This window comes from Anser cygnoides, chromosome 7, assembly GCF_040182565.1.
Source record: "Anser cygnoides isolate HZ-2024a breed goose chromosome 7, Taihu_goose_T2T_genome, whole genome shotgun sequence".
NCBI classification, from domain to species: Eukaryota; Metazoa; Chordata; class Aves; order Anseriformes; family Anatidae; genus Anser; species Anser cygnoides.
In genome coordinates this window covers 1,585,001-1,592,500 of record NC_089879.1, presented here as the reverse complement: position 1 = coordinate 1,592,500, position 7,500 = coordinate 1,585,001, and the positions used below count along the sequence as shown (strand labels likewise).

The following is a 7,500-nucleotide window of genomic DNA, read 5'->3' as shown; positions in this document are numbered from 1 at the left end:
GATATGAAAATTTACATTATGCATAAGAGTCCAAGTTCTGTAATGATGAGAACTTCAAATTAAAAGTACTCGAATGTGTCTGTAAGACCCCGTTGAACAGATGAGTAAGTCCAGCAGATGAGCAAGTAACAGGTGGACATGTTGGCACCTAACCTGAGCCAGGATTTCTGGGATAGATAAATGTATCTTGATATCTATATGACTCGGCAGCGGAGAAGCTGATAACGGTTTGATGACAGGCATGAGATGTAATTTGCAAGTTCAGCTTTCAAAGCTGAGATGCATTGGATAGTTGCTGCTTCTCAGCGCTACCGTTTCAGGATGTCTGCGCTCTCGGGCAGACATGGCTGCTCTAGTTTCTGCATAGGCAGCATTTTGATTATTTTTTTTCACACCAGGCTTGAAAAGAGGTCCAAACTAATCACCCAAATATCACTTATTTATTAATTAGAATTAAATCTCAGTTTAATTTTAAAGGAGATTTCTTTGGAAATGTGCTTTGTGCTCACTCGTTTACCCTTTAAAATGAGTTCCTCGGTCTCTGTCTAGAAAAGTGTGTGTTGCTTTGACATTAATCGGTGGAAAATGTATAAAATGTATGTATCACCTGTGTTCATTTATTCTGCATAGTGCTCAGCACTACCACCATCCACTCATGAAAACAGCCATCCTTGTTAATGGAATAGGGGTTTACACCGTAGTGGACAAAACGAGTTAATTTAGTTCTTTATATAAGACTGTGAAATGAGCATATTACTACAAAAACTCCCAGTTTTCAAACTATCGTTTCCACAGATAGTAACAGGCTGTCACTGTGAGATACTCCCATGTGTTTGCCACCTGCAGGAGTACCAGCCTATCCAGGAAGTCTGATTAAATTACAGAGAGTGAAAAAGAGAGAATAAGCTTTAGTTCATCTTAAATAATTTGCTGAAAGACTTTTTAGATCCAAGATACAGCAAAATTAGCTTCTCTGATGAACACAGGGAAGGCAGCATGAAGCAGGGATGATGGTTCATGAGCTCAGCACCTGTGCTCACCATCCTTTCACTTCCCACAACACGCAGAAGGCAGCTCAGGCTGTGTTTGCAATGAACTCGATCATTTGGCAGCTGGGTGTGAGCAGCCCAAAGCCCAAGCTGGATGTAAAACTTCCCACTCTGAAGCCATCCTACCTTCATTGCTATGTTTATTCCTTGTCAATAGCATTACTCAAAGATAACATTTTCTGCCCTCTGGGGAGAATTACATACAACTTCATCAGATGGTGTCGTCTCATCCTCTTGCAAAGTGAGGATCCTGTCCTTCACCTGTGATGAGGTTTTATAAAGGACTTCGGAACACCTCCACTTCTAAGTTACAGGATTTTTCTTTGCTGAAGTAAATACCTAAAGTTAAACTCTAAAGATAGAACCTGCAGTAATTAATCATTCATTTAGACACGTGAGTTAATGCTGCTGAATAACAGACCTTCCCAAGAAACAACCTGCTTACTCGAGTTGGCAACTGTGGGCTGCACTGGGAAACCTATACAAAAGTTCATACCGTGTTGCCAAGGAAAAGTAAGCTATATACTTATTTTGGTTTGATAGGATATATTAACACACAGAATAAAATAATGCTAAAATATAAAAGAGATTACGACATTACTTGTTTCAATGGTTCTGTTGTTTTACGGGGCAGAAGACAGCACAGAGCCTGTATTATATATGTAACTTATTTATAGGTTATTAGTTAGATGTACTTTTATAAAGCAATGAAAGAGAAACAGATTTCCTGCTCAGAGTACTGTTTTGTAAACAGTTGTGCTGGCTTCAGGAAAAAAAAAAAAACTTAATAGGGGGATGCTCAGGGTTTTCCATATTAAGGGGCACTCTGAAATTACCTAAGGGTTTCTCCAGGGTTGTTCCATTATGTCAGAAGTATTTATATTGCCAGAAAGCTGTAAGTCAACTGCGGAAAAATGTAGCAATGAAATTCTTCGAGGAAGGACAAGAAAGAATGACAAAATAAAGAGGAACAATAGTAGGCATCTGCCACAAACCACTTGATTTGGAGGAGAACAAGAATGTTCCATCTCACAGCACACTGTAATTGCAGAAGACTGTTAACCACTGTAAGGTCTGTAGAAGAAGAGGTACTACGAAGTGTTAAGGTTCTTCATTTTTATAGAGGATAATTTTATGCTACTAGAAATAAAGATTTAATTTTTGCCCACAAGGACTTTGTGCCTGGAAAGCATTAACAATAAGAAAAAGGAAGGTTCTATTCTTAGTTTATTTTGGCAACTAATCCAATTAGCAACAGTAGTTGATTGGATAGCCAACCAGCTGAAATGAACTTGCCTATAAATCTTATCTTTTAATAACTGCAGCAACTTCCTTGCATTTATTTTCTCTATCTTTTTTAGAATTCATGGTTTCCTGGTTACCTCCTAATATTTAAGACCCTCTGTTGTTCTTTCGTTTCAAATCTGTCTGCTGCCAATATGCAACACTGGTGTCACCTTCTCTTTGGAAGAGGGTACTGAGCAGAAAGGGAGAGCATATAGCCAGAGCCCTTTTTGATGGGAACCACTTCTAGTCGTCACTTCTTGGTCCCCATCTGCTTTTATCTGCATGCAGTTGGTCCTCTTACTTGATACAACATCGTTCCCTCTCCCCTTTGCTTCTTCTCATCCCCCTTCCTTCTGCTATTGTTGGTTCATTATCCTAAGTCCAGGCTGATTTTCCCTCTATTTTCCTTTCCAACCTGTAAAAACAATTATTTTCAATGTTGACCCTTCCTTATAGGGTGCCTACTTGCAGTGTATTCCTTCCTATTCCTTCTGAATACTCAGACTAAACAACAAGGGGTCAGAGCACTCTTTTTTTCTCTTCAACAGGCCCTCATCTAGGGAGAAGCTAATTAATTAGCTGAGAGAGCTTCTCTGGGAGTAAGAGCAGGAGGACATGTTCCCACTAGGCTACCCTGCTTTGTATTTTAGATAGGATGCAACGTTTCGCAACCTTATCACTTCTCTGCTGCAAACAAAGCCTGGCAAATTTTAGGGATCATTTTCTTTCCACTGCTAAGCTTGATAAGGTCTCTGCAGTGGGTTTAAATCTTTCAAGGCTGCTGATGTCCCATGGGCACAGGAAAATCATATCTAGGTTTTTCTTAAGAACCTAGAAAGTTGCATGAAGGACCTCATTTTATCCCCTTACCATCCAGCATTAGATATTGCGTGATCGTGTAGCTAAAATGACTTTCTGTACCATTCTTCATATAGTTGAAATGAAAGATTAATTAAAGATATATATATATTTTAATCAGCCCACCTGATAGCTTGTTGATAATGTTAAAAATTTGGGAAAAAGATAAGTCTGAAGCTTGAAAAAAAGATGCCTTGATGCTTGAATGAAAGATGTAATTAGCTACTTTCCATGTGATACTTCAGGCCCACTTCTAGCCAGGTCTACTTTAAACCAAACTTTTCATAGTTAATAATTCTGCTTGGCTCATTTTTTTTGTGCCTGACTTGCAACCCCAGACTACGATTTGTGCATACCGCTACAACTGAAGTCAACGACAGCTGTGTTTAGGACATACGAAATACTACATAATGACACAGGCTCTGAAAAAATGGATCCTAGGCATCTCCCGTGCAGCACTTACAGATATGCTTAGCTACTTATTTCCTAATTTTTCCCTGCTTCAATTTCAGTTGCCAAACTTCATGTGACACGGATGTTGTAGAAGGAAATCTCTGTTGCAGACCTACACAACAGTGATGAGCTCAGTGAGATGCTCATGGAGGAATTTGGGGCTGGTTTTGCAGTTGTTGTGACAGGACTTGAATAGCACTCAATAACTTGGGCATAACGGGACCACACACTGAACAATGAAGGAAAAAAATACTGAACAGTACTGAATTCAATACTATTCAGTGCTGAATAGTACTGAATGCAGCAAGGGTAGTGAGGGGGGGAAAAACCCTGGTTTTGATTATGTAACCAAAACCAATATCCTAATGTGCAGACAGGGAGTCCAAACAAAGCTTGCAGGGGCAACCTTTATTATAACTTTGAATGCTTGCCTTTGCAGCCTTACGAATGTTCTTTTAATGTAATTGTTTACACGATAAAAAGATGAGAGAGAAACTAGGCCCATTAGTAAATGAGGAAAAGAATAAAATTAATGACAATTCAGAAATAACTAGAACTGATTCTACACTGGGGATCTGCCCCAGTTACAGCCCTCAGTGGCCAGCCACCAGCACACCACCAGCAGTACGAATCCACTGCGCAAACAAGGAACTGCTGCAGGCTGCTGAAATCAGTCGGAGGTGCATCAAGCAATTTATTTAATCTCTGTTTAGATTTATTCTGCCTAAACTTGTATTACGAGCAGTAGGTAGGTAGCATCAGTGCCTGAAATTGTCACTGACAATGCCCAACACCTTTACAAATACGAAAAACTCTACTTTTTGCAGGAGAAAAACTGTTCAGATAGTAAGAAAGATACGTATACGCAGCTATTGAGAGGTAACACGTATATATGTAGTATGGATATGCATATCATATGCTTTATTTAATAAATCTGAATGTGCTGCTGATCTGCAAGCTATTTTGGAAGTAATGAAGTGTAGTGATGGCAGGAAAATAAGTGAAAGGTGAAGAAGTTGATTCTCGTTGAAGGATTAAAACAACTAAACAGGTGCTTACTTGGCTCACTGACTTGTGAGAAGGTATCCACAAGAAATAACTAAAAGAAAATAGACTCTCTGTATAGTGATGTAAGTAAATGTTACAACACAAGGCTGAAAGTAGAAAAAGAAGAAAACAAAAATGCAGAGAAATAGTACAGGGCGTACAGTACACTCCTGTACTACAGGACAACACCTGGGCTCATCAGCTGCTCTTTATTCACGGTAAAAGCAGAAGCCTCAGTCTGGACAAAGGTTTCACAGTTTGAGTTCTGAAGAAAGCTCCCAATGAAGCCAGACCCTGACTTTACATCCAAAACTGTAATTAAGATGGAGGGTCAATGAGCAGCACAAAGAGTTCATGGGCAGTGGATGAGGACAAGGACACGGCCGGGCAGGAGGGGAAGCAGAAAGCACAGCAACATGCCAGTTCCTTCCTTCTCTTTCAGAAGCAGCTCCCTGCCGGACCTCCCTGTCCTGTGGGTATGCAGCAACACTCCTCCCATTTTCTATCTTTCTGGATGGCAGTGGCAGAAACACAAATTTCAGAACACGTGTCCACAACCACTGCTCTCAGATCAAACTACCCCTTCTCACAACACGGGAATAATGAGGAAGCCAGTATGCTTTCTTGGTTTACCCTTCTTTTGGCATTGATCTGCATCTTGCTATAACCATAGCGAGATGAATAAGGGGAGACAACTGAAGGAGAACAAATAAATGTTTTTATATTTTACATCAAGGAATAGGGGATTTTCATATCTTATACATGAGGAAGAACTCAGGAGTCTGCCCTTAAAATATACACAAGCTGACAACGGCTGTTGGCAGTGCTGGTGCAGCTGACAAGCCAGAGGAAAAGGTAAGGCTTACACTTGGTAGGATTAAATAAGATCAGTAAATTGCAAAGGCCTTGAATGCAGGGAAAGTGATTTGTATTTAATGCAATAGGTAAGACAGAGCCTATGATGGTTTTATGGCGAGAACAACAGCAGAGTGAAGGTTTCACTGCCTTTTGAAGCAGAAGAAGGAAATGGCAAGAAGGATGAAGAAGGGAGACTGCTGAAAGCAGAAGACCCAGTATAAGAATTCTTCCTTTTAATGGGAGAAAAAGGAGGTGGGGGAAAAAAGGAAAAGAAGAAGGAAAAAAAAAAAGCTGGTATTATGGGGAGAAGAATTTGTCTGTAGCTTGAAAGTGATGTACTCAAAGACAGCTCTGGCGCTGTGACACAGGTGACAGAGATCAGTTACAGCATCAACGACACCGTCTGAAACTGGAATAGTTTGAAACTGATGTTAACTCTTGCTCGCATTTAGTTCAATTTTACTGCAAGCCTTCTGAAAGAGGCATTCAAAAGAGAGACTGAGGTATAGGTCTGCAGAGAAAAACAAGCCAGGAGACGAGTGACAGAGCTGTAAATCACTTCACAAGCAGATAGTTGTTGCTCTTGGGGTGAAAGAGACCACATGCAAACAGGCCTGAAACCAAACAAAGCTTTATGAACAGGAAGGAAGACAAAAGGAAAGAGTCAGCCTAGCACGGAAGACAAAAAGACAAAAACTAAGGAAGGAAAAGGTTTCTGAGAGAAGCGTATGACTGACCGTGACGGCGCTGGAAAGCAGTCAGATGGCCACGGTGCTAAAAGCCTACGGTGGCAAAAAGGCTGCCGACGTGTTCAGAGCGGAACAAAGGTGGCAAAACCAGGAGTGACGGACGAGAACGGATGGCAAAGTACTGAAGCACGGGTGTGCTGGGGAGAAGATGACATTGAGGAGAACGAGGGAGGGAGGGAGAAGGCCGAGTCAGCCAGGGGCCATGTCTGGAGCAGAGGCCTCTGGCATTGGCAGGGTCTTTGTAAGAGTTGTTTGGTTTTTTTTGTTTTTTTTTAAGGAGTGTATGAAAATTTTTAAGAAAGGAGGGGACACGGCTGAATTTCCATCCATACTAAATAAATGGGGGGGGGGGGGGGGGGAACAGTAAGAAGCACAAGAAAACAAATGTAAGGAATAAATAAATAGATAACCCCCAGCCCCAGCAACACTGGAGGAACAGGACCAGGAGGAGCAGGCCCAGGTACTCATTAGTACACGTTTCTTTCCCTCCAGCACTACTGCAGTTATCGTACTATTAGCAGTGTAATTTCTTATGATACTTATATCTACGTAATGTAGCAAAATATGATTTGAGGACAGGATTGAATATAGAGATGCCTAATTGCAGTGTACTTAGGCTCAGAATAATAGTAACCAGAATATTTTTGTGCTTCCATCGCCTCCTTCAGAAAACACTGCACGGAGCTCCACGGCCCTGCTTTGAGCTGCCGGCCTCACCGCGATGCTGCAAGGGCAGCCCTTGGAATAAGTCCTTCTAAAAACAGCGAGGGCACTTATTTGTCATGTTCTGGGTTTAATTCCATAGCGGGAAAAGATCTGAAATTTCCTATGACACATGGTAATAACGTTGCTGAAAATAAAAAGTAGGAACTCGTATAAAAGTGGTTGTACCTCACTCTGCAAAAACACTGGTCCAAGTCACCGTTTTTGAATGTTACTGTTGTTCTTCTCTTTAAATATACATATATTTAGCATTTATATATATAAAATGTATACTATCAGGAAAAAGCTCTTCACCAAGAGGTGGCTGGGCACTGGAACAGGCTCCCCGGGGCAGTGGTCACTGCACTGAGCTTGCTGGAGTTCAAGAATCATTTGGACAATGCTCTCAAACACATGACCTGATTTCTTTTTTTTTTGGGTGGTCCTTGGGTGACCCAGGAGTTGGACTTGATGGTCCTTGTGGGTCCCTTCCAACT

At 41.1% G+C, this 7,500-nt stretch overlaps 1 protein-coding gene and 1 long non-coding RNA gene across 15 annotated transcripts in view; one reads left to right on the top strand and one right to left on the bottom strand.

Moving 5' to 3' along the window:
• The window catches only part of LOC136791299 (uncharacterized), a 6,216-nt gene extending 411 nt beyond the window's left edge, over nucleotides 1-5,805 (top strand). Inside the window, exon 2 of the long non-coding RNA XR_010832965.1 lies at nucleotides 5,639-5,805. This is a non-coding gene — a long non-coding RNA (uncharacterized lncRNA). The remainder of the gene's footprint in view (nucleotides 1-5,638) is intronic.
• The window catches only part of EBF3 (EBF transcription factor 3), a 120,353-nt gene that overhangs the window by 87,826 nt on the left and 25,027 nt on the right, over nucleotides 1-7,500 (bottom strand). The gene's annotated exons all lie outside the window — the stretch shown is intronic.